The following is a 19,325-nucleotide window of genomic DNA, read 5'->3' as shown; positions in this document are numbered from 1 at the left end:
GTGGGTTCCTTGTCATTGAATATGGCTTGTGTATATCGTATATATATATATATATATATTATTCATACCTTCAGTGTATAGGACGCAAGCAGATTTTGACATCAAATTTTGGAGTAAAAAATTGTGTCATATACACTGAAAAATATGGTACATTAGAAATATTTTGATCTACAATATTGTAAATTATGATGAAACAGTGAATGAAATGGTATAAAATACTCCTGCTCTGTTACTTGAAGATGAACTGCATCAGAGCATTTTCACATGTTAATAGTTTACATTGTGAGTGACTGCCATTCCACTATTTGAACAGTACAACAAAAGCATGATGCCTGTGAAAGTACAGGCAGTCATAATGGTTCCAACAGTGATGTGGTAAGTGCACTTATTGCTTCCAGAACAGAAGTGCCACATAACGTGTAGAAATTAAAGTTTGGTGAAAACTGCTTCATGCAACATACTGAGGTAAAATTCATTTTCAGTTGGATCTATGTAGAAACTCTGAAGAGGATGCATAAAACTAGTATTGTTGATAATAGAAGTAGTCAAGGTAGAAAGTTCAAACTCTTCAAAAGAGATTTTAAATAAGTAAGGGGCTCTTTATGTGATATACAATAAATCAGTAGAGATATTGCCGATAAACTATAGAGGAGTGAATATTGGCTCCAGAACACTAAGTTAAACATTAGTACAAAGTGACCTCAGTAAATGTAACTGCCTTAAAATAACAGTTTAAAACAGAAAACATAAACAGAAGATTGAAATAGTATTGTGCCTCAAACAGTGGGATGAGCAAAGGTAGAATAGGGTGGTTTTTAAAGATAAATTCAAATTGTTTGACAATAAGCAACAATTGTTTATTCAATGACAGAGAGTAAAATAGTATTTTGGTGAATGTACATCATCTCAAGTGAAGCATGCTAGAGGACTAATACAAGTGTGCGCTGTATCTCAGCCAATGATGCTGGAGGTACACAAAAAAACTAGTGAATGTCAGTACAAGCAGGTTCTTATCCATCATATCATTCTCTCTGGAACAAGACATGTTGGGCAGGGATTTATTTTCGAAGTAAGACAGTGATCCAAAGTATGCAGCAAATATAGTGAAACAACACCTGAAATGAAAGAGAGTCCAATAGAACCCTTTCAATGATGGCTTGGCCTGCACAAAGTCCTGATATGAATATATTATTAAGGCTGTATCAGTTTGTATGGAAACTGAAAATTGTGTGGAGTAATACAGGATATTCAGAACAACATATGGCAGTTATACATTGATAACTTAGTGTATGATAAAACAAAATGTACTACTCTGTTTAAAGCACTTACAAAATACTAGTGCATTGTACAATTGTTTGTTTTATTTTATATTCCCTATAATAATGTCTTATACTAATTTAAAAAAAGAATTGACTATTTAGTTGTAATTATGATTTGTTTGTGACTCCTGTATATGTGTATCACCTTTGTGTTTCTATGATTACAGAATTATTTCTAATACTGTATGTATATATCTATGTGTGTGTACTCTTATAAATAACAAAGTTAATTTATTACAATAAAATTGAAGATCATTGATTTGTACACCTAAAACCTGCTTTTTATTATGTGTTAGGTAGGGCTTATTGTTTGAGTAGGCACAGTTCAATTCAGTTTACAGTCTGTGTATAAATTTTTCAAAACCATTATTTACCATTTTTAAGCTACAACTACATGTATTAGTTGTGAGGTATCTTGGGGTTGCCTTTTAAATAAGTAAAGTCTTGTTTCAGCTAATGTATTCTGTTTTCAGTGGTTCATTTGGCATCTCTTAGGTGTGGTTTAGAAAAGGCGTGAATGGCCAAAAATCAGGAATAGACAGCATTTCAGCAACAGGGACTGGATGGGTGGAGATGGTTGGTGAGATGGCCATTGTTAGTGTGGGACATTATGATCAGGTAAGTAATTTTTAGAAATTAACAAGTTGTAAACTTGAAGCATTATTTTCATGTAAGATCATTCCTCTAATTTTTTCTTTTGTTGTGTATCATAAAACTTGTTGGCTCACATTTTCATTGCGTGTTATAGCTTGATAATTTGCCATAACTTGTAGTGTGTTACCACACTTGGTTTGAATCTGTGTTAATATATGATAATTTGACAAGACTTATTTTTTTAGAACTCACACAAGCAAGTTAGTTTTCATATAATGGAAGCAAAGTCATAACACTATCTAAATTAGTTAAAAATTAGACTTGATAAATGTCACTTTAATGGGAGAATTGTTTTTTTATAATTGAATATAGAAAACTTCAATAACAGAAATTATCACATGAAAATGAATTATAAGTTGTAGTTTTTTATTGGCTATGAATGGAAGATATGTTGAATTTCGTTAGTAATGATTTGTTTAGACTTTTTTTTTTTCTGTCTTTGATATAAATACTCATGTTTAGTACTTAATTTGTTTGTTTGTGCTAGCTTTATATGCTGAGTTTCCACCATAGTGATACTCACTTTCATTTTGTAAATGCTTGTACTTGAAAACCAGTTTTTCTCTAATCATTCTTGCCAGCTTATCAATCAATATTTATTTTTATGGTGTTGGTATCATAGTCTTCAGGCACCATTTATTTTCAACTGTTACTTTGCTAATTTGTTTATATATCATATGATACATAACATAAGCAGTAAGTAAGTATTGGTAGAATTGCTGTTGTTGGTCCTAGTTGTCAGCTTGATGTCATAATGGATATTGCATGTGGTAATAGCACCTAAATGTGTCAGGGGTATCCAATCTATCAGACAATATCCAAATGCTGATGATGAACAAGCCAGCTATCATGGAGAATTAGTTAAGGATACAGAGCTGAGTGCTTACACCCATAACATCTTAACTCCTACTGCCTTTCACTGTCTGCAGCCAGTTGTGGGAAATAAGTTACCCTTAAGAGGTTGTAAAGTTCTTAACCCCTTACCTACCAGGGGGGCATTTTGTCTTATCATGAGGACAAAATCACATTTGTGAATTGAAAAAATTATAGACAACTTATCTTTTATTGGATTTCAGATTTTATTTTTGTAAATAGTAGCATAACATTCAATTATTTGTACAAAATTGTGTTGTTTAATGAAGTTTAAATGGAAATTTAATAAAAAAAGCCCAAAATACGTTTGAGACTATAAATAAGCACCGCCACTCGATAGATCTTAACCCTAACAATCATGGATCAACTTCTTTCCTAAAAATATACCTATTTTGAGTTAATTTTTCAATATAATGATTAATATAAACAGATATACGATTTAGCATGAATTAAATTACTGTAGAAAAATAATAAAAAGTCACACATATCCCATGCAGATTTTTTTCAGAAGCAAATTTTCTGAGGCTTATAAAAAAGTACTATTGACCAATACTAAATACAACCTCTACATAAAATGGCAGTTACTATAATAATCACCCTTCACATTCATATTGTTAAATCCAGAGAACAATGTTTCGTCACATGCTTTGCTTATCATCCTATGATTTGTCAAACATGAAATACAGCAATTCGAATAACATGGTATTGAAATTGACACCTTCAACTAGGATTGGCTAAAAGTTTTACAGCTGAGGTTTAACACGCCCAGACACTGTTTTATAAAGACAATAGACTAGAAAAAGGTTCAGATACTAATCAAAGATGGCTGGACCAACACTAAAGTGCAAGGAAAAACTATTTTTCTTAGAGATGTGCATGGCCCTTACGTGAATTAGGCTTACCACTTTGAACTGAAAGAGTTTATGCTTTTTTATATTCTTTTGCATTTAAATTAGTAGTTTTAAGTTCAATAATTTAGTGTAATTTTATATTTAGTTCATAATAAAAATATGACAATATTTAGAATGATAAACTTGTGTGATTTGTACATACTACTACTGGTACCAGTACCACATAAGAATTTTATATTTTTCCTTTGTAGTAAGGCCCACATTTCTGTTGTTGTTGCTTTAGAATTAAAACAGTCTAACTGATATATAAAAAGTTTATTCTTATATTTTGCAAGTGGTTTGAAACTCAGTGTACAAGTGACAACAATAAAACCCGTATGTTGGTTGTGAAACAGACTAAACGCTATGGTCTCAATAATACAGGGGAAGCTATGACATTCTCAAAGTTGGGGTGTCAATACATTGAAGAGCTTAAATTTCGAATTCCAACATAAATCTTGCCTATAATGAGAGGAATGTGACCAGGACTAATCTTTTAAGTGCTGTAAAGTAATTTTCCTTGTAATTTATGGTGTCTGTATCATTTGGTAATCTCTTGTAACAAGATGTATCATGTAATTAGGGTCAGGTGGTGTTATTCAAACTATCTGCTGTAAACTTACATGCAATCACTAGTAGTGGTAATTAGTTTTGTCTGTATTGTGAAACAACATACAAGGACATATGTTGAAATAAACTTGGTTGAAAGTTCAAAGAAATGATATTCAAGTACCGAAAAGCTTTCTTACTATCATATCTACAGTAATGTTCAAATGCGCCTGTGCTGGACTGAACGAGAGTGACCACCAACAGGCATGGTAGTTTATGGCAAATGTATGAAGTACACACTGCTAACCTCACAATTTTTTTGGCACAATAAACAAAAGTATGGCTGCGATGAAACATAAACTTGAAGTAAAAATACATTTATGAAACAAAATTTAAATGTTTTTTATCTATATATATAGACATGAAATCCTAGTTAAAATAAAAAAAATGCTCGTTTATTGTTTAGGTTTACTTAGAAATATTATTTTCAGGTCTTGTATACTACCTGAAACCATAAGGAGAGTACGTGATTATTAAAAAAATTAAAAATGGACAAAATTTGCATTTTATGGATGATAAAAAGTTTTTAGGGATATTAAAATAACATACTAAAACATAAAAACTAATAAGTTCAAATCTGGAACAAATATAAGTATCGTAATCATTTCTTACAAATACCATTTCTTAATGTAATTTTCCAGTGTACTGAATAAAATTATATTTTCAAAGTCAGCTACTTATGAACGTAAGTACATAACAACCTCTAATGTCTCAATAATATGAAGATATTTAAAAAGATAAACTTTTGATATTGTTTGTTTGTGAAATATTAGTATGAAAGATCTTTTTAGGCCTAAGAATGGGTGTTATGTATATGTACTTTTTTTTTTTTTTTAGTTTTTTTTTAAGGTTTGGGTCGATTGGGTCGTGATGACAGAATTCCATATTTTAGAATGGGAGTAACTTATGCTGAACTGAGTGGGAAAATTTGGAAACCAATCAACCTGTCTTTCTTTTCTCAACTTAGTCATGGGAGCAGTCACAGCAGCTTAATGTCTCAACAAAGTTTACAACACCAGTATGGGATTGACACAGATCATGTACCTTCTGATCAAGAGGTTGGGTCATCTGATAAAAGACAAAAAAGCACTGTTAAAACTTTTTACTGTACAAGGACTCGGGAAGATGTGTCTTTTACAGAGACTTGTAAAGCACACTCAATAACACTTTCTTCTCTGCATCTATCTTCTGTATCAGACAAAAGAAATGTTGATGACAGTGTATCTCAGACAGACTCTGGTATATCAGTTACAGCTTCTGGAAATCCTTCTGCAATATTATTAACTCCATCAGAAAAAATTCTGGGAAAACAGTTTGAGGCAAGGTTGTCTCGTGAGCACAGCTCCTCATCAGATGTTTCTGATACAGTTAGGGATTTTGTGTATGATGTGTCAGATGATGAGGAAGAAGGCAATGAAACTGAACTCATTTCTATAAATAATGCTCAAAGAAATTATGAACAAAAGAAATCGGATTTTACAAACACTGAAGATGGAACTGTCAATATGAACAGAGATGATGAAGAGCTGGGTGGTGCATTTTCAGAACTGTCAGTCGTAGTACAAGATGATACCAATTCTCAGCTAAAACTTCCTGATAATTTGTCTGGTACATGTATTGAAAATGATGATTCTTCCATTCCTGAGTGTACTTCAGTTCAAATGTGGACCAAGGAAACAGTAGATGATTATTCATGTAACTACTTGAATATGAATATTGATATTTCTTGGGTATGGTTGAGTGCTAGTGGTTGTGTAGTTGATCCCCAAGCTCTTCCACCATGGTTTGACCAAGGTAATTGGTTTTATTTTATAGCTAATTGTACCTGATCAGGTGTTACTGTTCTTCATACATGTAAAGCATTATATGTAGAACTGTTAAGTAGTCCAACCCACTTATTGAGAATTGTTTTTTTTATATTAAATCATATAGAAACTTTTTTAAAATACTCTTCATATTTTATTTCTGTATTTTGTAAAAGTGTTATTTATGTTTGAGAAGACCAGGGCAACTCAATGAAATTGAATTATATGTTGACAAATTAAAAAAAAATTAATAGATGCTGTAATTAGATTTTATATTTATCTTTTAACTGAGCATTTATTAAATTGTTATTATACTCCTGTATATAAAATTGCCTATAATGTTATCAAAAAATAGTGTTTAATTGTTCACAATTTTAATGTTTGAAATGATACAGCCACTAACATTCAAGACAGTAACATGAATAAGCGGTGGCGAAAAGATATTTTATCTCAGTTCCACGATCGATTTAGAAAGGAAGTTAGTGAATTTGCATCCTACCCTCATGCAGTGGAAAAGGTCAGAATATGAAATAATTTTATTTCTTTTTTTTTTCAGTTGCTCTTGTTTGTAGGGTTATAACTGTGGAAGAAATTTTTCTTTGTGATAAAATGTTTTTATACTTCAGAATAAATGTAGAAGTTGAAACATGTACTAATATAATATTAACTTCATCTCATAAGCCTTAAATTTACATAGATGCCTATCATTGCCACCCTACTGAGTATTTGTACTATAGTGTACTTTGTACAATAAAATGCTTAGTAAAAAACAAATTTTTGTTTTAATTTGAGGAATGGTTTTAATTGTTTCATTTAAAATGTTAAATTTATAAACTCTTAAGTGATAAACCTGCATGTAGCAGCTGCTTTTCAGTTTTTAAGATTTATTCCCAAATGACTTGTATAAACTATAAATATACCATTTTTTCTAGAATTTTCTGCCAGAATTTAGTGTCATTCTATAATTTTTACTACTTGTTTATTTATTTCAAATTTTTAGGCTAGGCTTAATTTTGAAACTAGTTTATTTTTTATTTTTTGTCATCATTGAATATTGTGAGAATTTTATTTCTGTTACTTACACTGTATGGTCTGGTTTTGTTAGATTTCAGCCTTGTTTTCAGAAGGGAAAAGCTTTGGAACTGATTAACCAAAGAAAAGAATAATTTTAGTAGTATTTAAACTGCCTTTATTAATCTGGATGAGTTAATGATTTATTATATTGTGATGAATTTTACATTTTCCAACAGTTCTCTGTGGTTTCTATAGTAAAAGCACATCCTATTTACTTAGCTTGATGCCCATTACATTGTCTAACACTTTTGTGAATATATCATATTATATATAAACCAAAATACTACAGTTGTTAAAATTTATCGCCTTTTCAACGTATGACAGTTTTTCCACTTATTACACCCAGCGTGTGCATATTGTTTTATTATATGTCAGAAATATATTTGAACTGTGGTACATTTACAGTGGTACAGGATTAGAAAAAAAGACCTAAACCATTTTTTGTTTTAATAGCAAGTTTAAAGCACTGGTTACTGATATTTATTTACACATCTTGGCGTAGCATGTCAGAAAGCTTCACTTTTTTTAGCTTTTGAACCATCACAGATGTGGAAGAAATAATTAAGCCACAAAATCTAAATACTTTAAGATAATTAAATAAGGTTCAGCAGTTAGTAAACATTGAGTCAATTTATATATGAACTTGTTTGAGCAACCTTTCCAAAAAACATTAAATTGATGTATTAATACTATTAATATATACACATTCCAGAATTGAATAAAAACCCTATAACCTGAGCACTTTTGAAAGGTGGACCTTTCAAAAGCACTCAGGTTATAGGTTTTTTATTAATTTCTATCAAGAATTCTTGAACCTATGGGTTTTTCTAACATCAGGAATAACACATTCCAGAATAATAGCCATGGCTGTAATTGCATGGTATAGCCTGTTGCATGTACTTAAGTAATAAAAAGTCATAGGAGGAGGATCCATGTGGAAAGAAGCAGGCTGCAAGTACCATGCTGTAGAACACTATGAATGAAATATCCTGTTTGTTTTTTTGTTTCAAAATATTATAAATTGAATATTTTTTGCTTAAAGTCCTATAATGGTAAGCCAAACTAGAAATGCTATATCAAACAAATAAATTAATAAAGGTTGAAAGAAACGTATTCACACTTGCATTATTTCAACAGAACATTTACTTTGTACCATTACATTCAAAGTTGTAATTTATGCTCAGTTGAATAATTTTGTGCAAATTGAAAGGAAAGATTACACTGTTGTTTTTCTAACCCAGAAAATTTCCATGATGGTGCAGGTTTGTGTTCCTGGTACCCCCCCCCCCCAAAAAAAAAATTATGTGCAGTGTACAACAGAGTTCCACAATTTGCAAATATGGCACCATATGTCAGTAACACATATTTATATAAATTTTCATCCTTTCATCTGTGTTATTCATCAAATGTTAATGATTGAAATGCTTTAGAAAAGTGTAAGTTGTCTTTGAATGATATTTTGGGGTTTCTGATGGATGGTGTTAGTGAAATAGAAGTGTGCCAACTGTTAATGTGGATATTGGGCATGGTACTGCAGAGTATTCAATCATCTTACCTGCCTGAACAAATTATCTCTGCTGATGAAAGCCTCATGCTTTTCCAGGGATGGCTGTTCATGAAGCAGTATATATTTTTTTGTGCTGAATGAAGCAGGCACTGGATATGCTTGGGACTTCCACATTTACACAGAAAAGGTGATGATAAAGACAATGGGAGCCATGTACATACCAAACAGCTGTCAGTCATGCATCTGTAATGAAATTGATTTCTAGAGAGCAGCTCACTGGGAAGGAGTACAAGGCTTACGTGAATAGGTGGTTTTTTTTCAGTCCTATTTTTTTGTCACTCAAAGAGCTTTAAGAGAAGGAGTTTGGTGTTACAAGGCTTACGTGAATAGGTGGTTTTTTCAGTCCTATTTTTTTGTCACTCAAAGAGCTTTGAGAGAAGGAGTTTGGTGTTACAAGGCTTTTGTGAATAGGTGGTTTTTTAAGTCCTATTTTTTTGTCACTCAAAGAGCTTTGAGAGAAGGAGTTTGGTGTTACAGGAACTATGAATTCCACGAGGAAAGAAATGCCCAATACTTTGGCATAAAAAAAAAACAACTTAAAAAAAGGACAGGACAGGTTGGATTATTAATGTTTGTAGATGTGATTTCAGTAAAATGGCATTATAAGAAAGAAAAACTGCTTTTAAGTTTATCATACTCAAAAACAGCTTTAGATTTGTAAACTGAGGCAGGAACATATGTAAGTAATGTGTACATAACACCCAGAAAGTGCACTCGAGATCACATAACATTATGTCTAAGTATTAATGTATTTGTAAGGTTTTGATTGCTGAATAAATGTAAAAATCAAAGGTCCACAATTGCTTGAAAAACAATTGCCAGTAGAGGACCAGTAGTGTTAAAAAAACTGGTTAAGGGGTTAGTAGCACATCTCGGTGTATTTTAAAACTGACAGATATTCAACATTATTAAGAGTTTTTTTTTATAAATATTTCATTGCATATTCACGGACAGAATTAATTTTAGAAATATTATATTTTGTTCAAAACAAAGCATATTGTTACTTTTGAACTATTATTTTCTGTTAAAGCAAAATTAGTGCTATCTAAAGATACAAAAAAGTTAAAAGTAAGAGAGAGAGCTCTAAAATTGATTAATATCCTGAAGCTCACTATGCTAAAGATATCACTTATAGATTGTTTTTCATACAAGTCTAATTAATAGATCTTAAAACTAAATACCTTCTTTTTTTTCCTGGTTCTATAATAACAAGTTAGTTGTGCACTATCTAGCTTCTGATCAGTTCCTTTTTGCTCCAACTCCAGATGCGTATTAAACCACTGTGAAGGACAAACATTACTCCATAACTTACATGAGCCTGTCTTCACCCAGGCACTCTGTTCAAAATAAGAAAGATTCAGTTAGCACACAGTTGTATGTACTTTAAAATACTGCACAGTCAGTTGTGAATATTTAATAAACTGTTTAAATCAAAGCATGTTGTTAGGCTTTTAAACATATTACATTCTACTCAATACAAGACAAAACTCGGATGTAATTTACACTTCAGAGTTAAAGAAACGCTAATTTATTTTCTATGTATTGGAAGTACAAAATCCTACAGATTAAGTTACACTCTTACAATTTAAATACTACAAATTACACCTACAAAGACCAACTGTTTAAAAGTTCTTTAGAACTGCATCTAACTCAAATTAAATTTTTATGCATTTAACTACCTTTTATTTTTTCAAAAGCTAGTCATAAATCTTGAGGAGGTGACTGCTGTTGTCAATGTCAGTAACTTTAAAAGGAGGTTACTGGTTATCCACGCTGCTCAAAACATGCCTGTGAAATTTATCTTTCAATCTGACCAAGAGCTAGAAGATTGGGTAAGAATAAAATATTTTGCTAAATTGTGCTATTCACCAGTCATTATGACAAACAACTAATCGTTTTTACCTTTTAAAATTCATTTTATTTCCACTTCAGTCTTAAAAAAAAACCATAAAAAACCCCTCCTCTGAGAATAAAAACAACTGTTCATGACATTTATTTTTAATAGGGATGAGCACCAAAAACTTGTGAAGCACTGCCTGTGTCTCTGTTTTACAAAGTAAATTTAAATATCGAATTACACAGTGCACTAGATATATTACAATCTCATACTTTATATCATATAACTTTTCTAAAAGAATTAGAAAGTTGATATTAAAAACTTACTTATTGTATAAGTTAAGTATCATAGGAAATTTATATAATATTGACCCTCTTTCGGACCAGTGACAGCATTTGCATTCCTAAAAATTAACTCGTGAAATGCCATCATATCTGATATACAAATGTTTCATATATATACAGCATGATAACCACTCAGTGTTTTTGAACCTAACTTTTATTAATGTTTGTGGTAGGTTTATAATTATAATGAAATGAAAACCACTACATAATGTAGTTATATACTATGCCAGTAACAGTTCTGAAAACTAGGTTTCACACATACTTGTTTTACAGGTTTTGTAGATACTGTGACTTAAAATTCATTGGTATTTCTATTTGGTTCTTACATTATTCATTTCACAAAATACACAGCTATCCCAAAAAGAGAATTTGCATTCAACATTTAAGCCTGTTCAATATTTATGTCTTTGAATATATCTTTAAAAATCCATTTTTTTTATTCCATTTCCATCCAACACGCAGTAATGCATTCATGAATAGAAACAGTACAATTTCAGGGCTAAGGATCTCATGTTCTAGCAGACCCAATTTGTTGAAAGCAAAAAGTAATTAATTGAACAAAATAAATAAGCAGGGAGAACAATAAATTTGGATTATTTCCCATCCATAGCATACAATAAACATAAAACCATGATGTAATTGGATTATTAGAAGGCATATGACGAAAGGCAAGTTTCTGAGTTACCAATTAAAAACTTACAAAGTCACAATTCATATAATAAAGAAAAAGAGCTTTATAGTAAATAGGTTATTAAAAAACAAACTTCAACTTTCAGTTGGTATATTTAGAAGTGCTTTAGAAGTTTAGATATTGTAAAACAAAAAGTGCACTTAGTTGAATTTTATTGTTTGTTGTTTTCAAACTACTTAAGATAGAAATAAACAAGAAACCTAACCAGATTTGTAGTTGTGTTTTGTGTCTTAAATGTAAGGTAAGAATTGTTTATAGCTGAGTTAACTTTGTGTGCTTTATCAAGCTCAAATAATAATAACTGGCCAAACAATTTCTTACACAATTTTTTGGTTTTTATATTTTTTTGGCATATAGAAGTAAGTGTGACTCTAAGCATACATTTTACTAAAATAAGTATAACCAATTTTAGAATATTTTGGCATCATACATATGTGTGTAATCATGAAAGCATTACATCATCATTTTAGAAGTTCATACCTGCACTTATGTAGTGTATATGCTTTTAACCTTTAAACAAAAACAGTGGCAAAAACTTCTGAGAATAAATTTTGAATTTTAATCCAAAAGGACAGTTAAGAGAAGAGATAAAATGATGACATCAGTAGGATGAAACATATGAAAATAAAAGTATTTCTGAAATTCTTCATAATAACATTTACTAGATCGAAAAGTAGACATGTGAATCTCAGTTGTAATTTCTTGAATGTTAACTTTTCCATTATTGTTTGAAATTATTAGTTGTTAATTCATGTATAAAGTTTCAAAACATCAATTTATTAAATTCATCTTTGTTCATTGTATTTCAATAACTTTCAACAGTAAATAAACCATTGAAATTACTGTTGTTTTTAGGTGGGTCTTATCACAAGTTAACTAATGATATATTAAAAATTTATTTCTTTAATTTAGCTACAGAAATATTGTTAATATTTTCAAATGAGTTTTAATTAGGTAAATTGATACTTTCATGAATATTACTCTTACCTGTTGAAAATATGTTTTTTTATCAAGTAGTTGTAAAAATTATAATTTTTATAAGTGAAAAAGTAGAATTGACTGATATTGCATTGTAACATCAAGTATGCTGATCTATTCTTGCAAAGATTATTTCTGTAACACTTCAAAAACATATTATATTAACTTGAAACCATGATCAAAGATCTTAAATTTTATTCTGATTGAAAATGTTAGATGTAATCATTTTAAAATCACAGATTGTGATATATGTTTTTAATGAAGCTTGCTACATTAAACCAAGCCTGCACAGACATCAGATCCCTTCATGGACGACCTTCCATTTCTGCTGTTTGGTCAACCACTTTTAAAGGTGATGTTTATGTTCTAAATGCAGAAGAAAGAGAGGAAACTGGTTCTTGTTCTCAAAAGTAAGTTATTAATTTATGTGTATTTGGTATTTCATCTTTATTGTTAAGTCATATATAGTGTGTTGTTTTTATAAGATCTAGATACATTTAACTTAAATCATGCACCAGGTTTGAAAAGTAGTAATGTTTTAGTTAAAAGAAATAAAATTATTTTCTTATTTAGAGAATCATACAAAATGCTTTTATTTTTTATATTGTTAGTCATGTAATTGTGGAAATCTGGTGAAGATACCTAAATAAATAAATCTTAGCAAATATTTGTAAACAATCCATTAGGAAGGGGTTTTTATGGCATATGATAATACCTGCAGTGGAATTCAAGTATGGATGAATAGGCAGTTAGATAAAATTTAGTAGAAAAGGAAGCAAAATATTTATGTTTGCCATTATTTCACCAAAATGGGAGCCATAGGCTGCTTGGAGGGGTCACCTGTTTTAACCACTTGTAGTATATTGTCTGTCAGTCAGTCAGTGGATACTAAAATGATGTCACATAATGGATGCTTAACATTGCAATTTGTACTGTCATGATATCAGTAAAATGTGCGCATGCCATGAATCACGAAAAGAATTATGCACTCTGTAGGCTACAACATAACATGACATATGAACTTCAAAAGGAAAAAATAAAAATTTGTTATGCTTAATTTTGGTTTTATTTACTCTTGAAAAAGAACACTTTCAGAGACCTTACAGATATACATCTAGTATAAATGTACATTACTCTTCTTCATTTTTTTTCCCTACAGGCTATGGCGACTGCTTGGTGGTGGCCATCTTGATATTGTTGAAACTTGTCCAGCTGGAGTAGTTTGGGGCTTAAGCTATGACAGTTCAGTTTGGCTTTACACAGGAGGTTATGGTGGTGGTATATTCAAAGGTTTGTGTGTTATTTTTCCATCAGTTAACTATAAACTTGACCTATTCTGGACTGTTGGGTTGTCACTGATATCCCCTGATGTTTATCTTCTGACAATAAAAATATTTAACCAAATTGGATGAAACTTACTTAGAACAAACTTACTAAAATATATGTAGTTTCACTTTAAAAAGCTTATATGAGTTGAATTAGTTTTCCTACCATGTTTATGTTGTGAAAGCTCCAAAAAATGTTTTTGAAAAAAAAAAAATATTAATAAAGTTTGTTTCATTTTAAAATTTAAATTTTTCAATGCTTATCAGAAAGTTCAGTTTTATATATATTCAACCAGTTTCAACTTGATTGATATTCATTAATATATATTTTTTATACTTTATTTTGTTAATTGCAGCACTAACCACTTCTAGCTATAAATCATAAAAATACAATGAAAGCTGACAAAGATTTATCATTGACCTAAAACCTTACCTGTCACTATGATATCAGGTCAGGCTAGGTAACAGTATGTTTTAATAACAATACCCTTGGGTCAAATCAGTTTATATTTAATAAATATACTTTACTTTCATATGTGGAATGATTCCATTATGCAGTACTACACCTTCCAAGGAAAACTTTATGTACATAGGTTAATTACACTTAATAAGAACAATTAACTGGTAGTAAGGCAGTTGTTTATTGCTGCAACCTCAAGCCATAACAGTACAAGTATCATGTTTAACACCTGTATATTAAATGTACAGTGGATTTCTAACCATTCAACATTGTAATGCTGCCCTGGTAGACACGGTTGGGAGAATAATGCCACCGCTCTTTCAGAAGAGAAATATTCTTACAGTGAGTTATTAAATAATGTAGGGCCAAATGACTCTAAACACTTGTTTTTGGGATTACAGCAGAAGATCCTGACCAAATAATATTTTAAAATGTGGAAAGTTTACTGTACTTCACAGAAGTAGAAAACCTTCAGGCCAGAATGTTTAGGATAGCAGATACCTGTGGAACCTCACTCCACATCAATTAGGAGTAATACTGTAATCTGAAAAATGAAGGGTATAGTTATGAAAGAGATCTCCTTGATCCAGAAAATTATTGTGATTAAACATGGTACTTTAACAGCAATAGAATAATAAATAAGGATTTGAAGTTTATAAAGGCTAAGAGGCCAAACATTCCCAATCTTCTAGTCATATCCCTCCAAAATCAACAGCCATTTTCATGAAAAAAGATGGCTCAAAGAAAATTAGAATCACAATAATTATATTTGACCCCATAACTTTCAAGTTGACCAGTGCAGCTTCAATTGGAACTTTAATTTAATTTTTCTCTGTGAATCACACTAAATAAATGTTACAGAATATCAAAATATTAATTTTAAAATATATTCATAAATAAATTAAATACTAGAAAAAGATTCACAAAACTAATTATATTTGTTGAACATCACTTTGAAAGCTGACCTATATGTACAGTGGAGTCTGTAGAAAATATTTTCAGGATGTTTGGTCCAAGATTGGCCTTGTCATCCTTTATAGAAGCTTGTTAAAATGGAATTTAGTGTCTGTCTATAGAACATAATCATGAAATCAGATTAAGTACAACTGATAATAGAGAAAGTATTTCCAAAGGCAGCATTGACTTGGAACATAATTTTTATAAAATGTGATTAATTTGATTGATTAAAAACATTTAATATAAGTACATTACTTTTTGAAATTAGTAACTAAAAATTATATATATTATCATAGTATGTCAGTATTTCACATGAGATTAAAGTTTGTTTAAATTAAATGTAGTCATTGATAATACTTGTATATATATTTTGAAAATATGTAGCATAGATGCATTTTTATATTATAAAACAGATGATATAACTGGACCAGTATTGTTCTTTCCTTGTTTTGCCCTCTTCTATTTTCTTACACCAGAAATAAAACCATTATTACCATTTGGTTATAAACCACCTTTCATTATATTCAGAACTGTAGCATGAACTTTTGTGTGATCCAGAAACAAAATCATCCTTATTGAGATCTTTCTGTCTTCTTTATAACTATCAGTTGTTTGAAGAATATAAATTACTGAAGTGACATTTTTGGTAACTTAAATGGACAATAAACTGGACAGTCTTTTACTATAGCTAGAAATAAGTTTTTACAATACAATGAAAAGTAATATTGGCAATGGATAATGCAATATTTTTCTGATCTGTCAGTATCAAAATAAAGAATTTTTTTCCTAAAATGTTCTTATGTTCAACAACATATTGATTAGTAATATCTACTTTTTTTTTCTTTTGATGAAGTTTACACTAGTTTTGAAAGATCTATACAGGCTATTATTTGGCAGGCAGATCTGGGTGCAGCCTCAATGTCCATCATATGACAGATACCCGATGCTGCTATGTGTATGAGAATCAGCGGTGGAACCCATTAACTGGTTTTTCTGCTAGAGGACTTCCTACAGATCGTTACATGTGGAGTGACAAAAGTGGTCGGTTGGAGTGTACAAAAGAGAACACTAAACTTCCTTCATATCACTGGCAATGGGTAGGTATTGACAAATTAATGACAGTGGATACTTTAAGTTATTACAGACCCTGAAAAATATTGTTAAACTAATTCTATGGTATTATTGACTATGTAAGATAATATCAAACTGACTTTCATGAATGTTACTGATAGTAGAAAATAATAATAATCTATCTTTTTAGTATTACTAGCAGAAATTTCCAAACTGCCTCTCGGCTATTATCAACAATGTAAGGTATTTCCAGATTGACCCTTGGCTATTATCAACAGTAGAAGGTGTTTCCAAACTGAGTCTTGGCTATTACCAACAGTAGAAGTTGTTTCCAAGCTGAATCTTGGCTATTACCAACAGTAGAAGTTGTTTCCAAGCTGAATCTTGGCCATTACCAACAGTAGAAGTTGTTTCCAAGATGAGTCTTGGCTATTACCAACAGTAGAAGTTGTTTCCAAGCTGAGTCTTGGCTATTACCAACAGTAGAAGTTGTTTCCAAGCTGAGTCTTGGCTATTACCAACAGTAGAAGTTGTTTCCAAGCTGAGTCTTGGCTATGACCAACAGTAGAAGGTGTTTCCAAACTGACTCTTGGCTATTATTAACAACGGTGGAGAGTGTTTCCAAACTGAATCTTGGCTATTATTACCAACAGTGGAGAGTGTTTCCAAACTGAATCTTGGCTATTATTACCAACAGTGGAGAGTGTTTCCAAACGGAATCTTGGCTATTATTACCAACAGTGGAGAGTGTTTCCAAACTGAATCTTGGCTATTATTACCAACAGTGGAGTGTGTTTCCAAACTGAATCTTGGCTATTATTACCAACAGTGGAGTGTGTTTCCAAACTGAATCTTGGCTATTATTACCAACAGTGGAGTGTGTTTCCAAACTGAATCTTGGTTATTATTACCAAAAGTAGAGAGTGTTTTCCAAACTGAATCTTGGCTATTATTACCAACAGTAGAGAGTGTTTCCAAACTGAATCTTGGTTATTATTACCAACAGTAGAGAGTGTTTCCAAACTGAATCTTGGTTATTATTACCAACAGTAGAGAGTGTTTCCAAACTGAATCTTGGTTATTATTACCAACAGTAGAGAGTGTTTCCAAACTGAATCTTGGTTATTATTACCAACAGTAGAGAGTGATTCCTAACTGAATCTTGGCTATTATTACCAACAGTATAGAGTGTTTCCTAACTGAATCTTAGCTATTATTACCAACAGTAGAGAGTGATTCCTAACTGAATCTTGGCTATTATTACCAACAGTGAAGAGTGTTTTGAAACTTAAATTCATGGATGTTATTTATAGAATAGAATGTTGTTTATAGACTAGAAGTGAAATAGTGAAATTAATGTTGTGATTTTTTTTTAGTTCTAATACAATCCAAAAGTGTTTTTAAGCTGTCAGACAAGAGATATCAAACTAAATGTCATGAGTATTTTGGAGAATATTGGGTGTTTTCAAATAGTCTTAAGAAAAGTTGCATATTTTCAAAGAAGAGCTTCATGGATATCTTTTTCTCATTTCATAACAATGTGAATTTAAGTTTTTTTGATTCTCTGCTATGAATAGCAGTTAGGGTGTTCTCAAACTGAGCTTGATAATATTTTTAGTAGGTACAAAAGTTTTGGTAATTGCATGAACTCATGGCTCATGAACTCAAACTAATGTCAAAGCAATAAGGAACAGTAAAATTACTTTCTATGTGGCTTGGAGTAAATATTTTATTTATTTTGGAATTTTTCAAACTAATTAAATATTTCTGAGTTGATGGTTGATAAGTGTTATATAATTTTGGATTTAGCTAAAACTTTATGATTTTTGTTAATTATGTCCCAGATATCTGATTGGGTAGTGGACTTCAGAACACCTGGTGGAACTGACAGAGAAGGCTGGCAATATGCATCAGACTTTCCATTTTCTTACCACTACTATAAAAGTTTTACTGATTATGTTCGCCGAAGAAGGTGGTGCAGGTGATCATATTTAGATAGTGTTGTTGTACATATTGTTGAAATGCTTTTCATGAATGTCAAAATGTAAAGATTTGGAAACTCTGGAGTCTAAAGCCCATAATAAAGTCCACACTGTGTAAACATGTCTGTAAAAAGGCTTGAGTGAATATTTACTCAGCATTATCAGTTCAATTTCCTGTAGGTTTGCTATCTTGTCAGCAAGTATTACTTTAACTTATATAAGAACTTTTATATTGGACATATTTCAAGTTTGGTAAGTTTTTCCCAAATAATGAATTAATTTTTAGCTTCAGAAATACTTCAGTTATTGGAAATTTGCAGGAATACTTTTCTTTTGCAGTACAGCATTGCTCATTTCTGTCGAGCTGTATAGAAAGGATTGAAAATAAGCTCTCTTCTTAAAACATTTCTAGTTGTATGCCTGAATATCAAGAAAATTTAACTAGAATGAAAGTAAACTATTCCAAAATTGATTGAAAACTATTTCAAATAAAAATAAACTGCATTCTTACTGGACCTAGAACTACACACATGGTCAACAGAATGAATATTAACTTTAGTGTGGAAGAACACAAACAATACTTTGCAGTCCTGGCTCTGCGCAAAAGTACCAATCTACTCTTATACTTTACAGGTTATGGCAGACCAATCACAAAATTGGATTACTAGAACCTAGATGTATCTTTGCCTTTTATAACAGTCATATAATATACCTCACATTCAAGATGCTATTTGGTACAATATATAGCTATCCCATGAAACAGCATATAACAGCCTTGACTAACTCATGCTACAGAAAGTAACTGTGGCACCTAGGACAGAACTAACATATGACCTGTCCAGATTTAGGAAGTTTTAGAATGAAACTATATATATATATATATATATAT

General features: G+C 30.9%; 1 pseudogene; it reads left to right on the top strand.

Annotated features, from left to right (window-relative positions):
• The window catches only part of LOC106469671, a 58,453-nt pseudogene that overhangs the window by 21,130 nt on the left and 17,998 nt on the right, over positions 1-19,325 (top strand).

Source organism: Limulus polyphemus, unplaced genomic scaffold, assembly GCF_000517525.1.
Source record: "Limulus polyphemus unplaced genomic scaffold, Limulus_polyphemus-2.1.2 Scaffold3605, whole genome shotgun sequence".
Lineage (NCBI taxonomy): Eukaryota > Metazoa > Arthropoda > Merostomata > Xiphosura > Limulidae > Limulus > Limulus polyphemus.
Note: the sequence above shows the minus strand (reverse complement) of the source record. Positions and strands in the feature narration are given on the sequence as shown.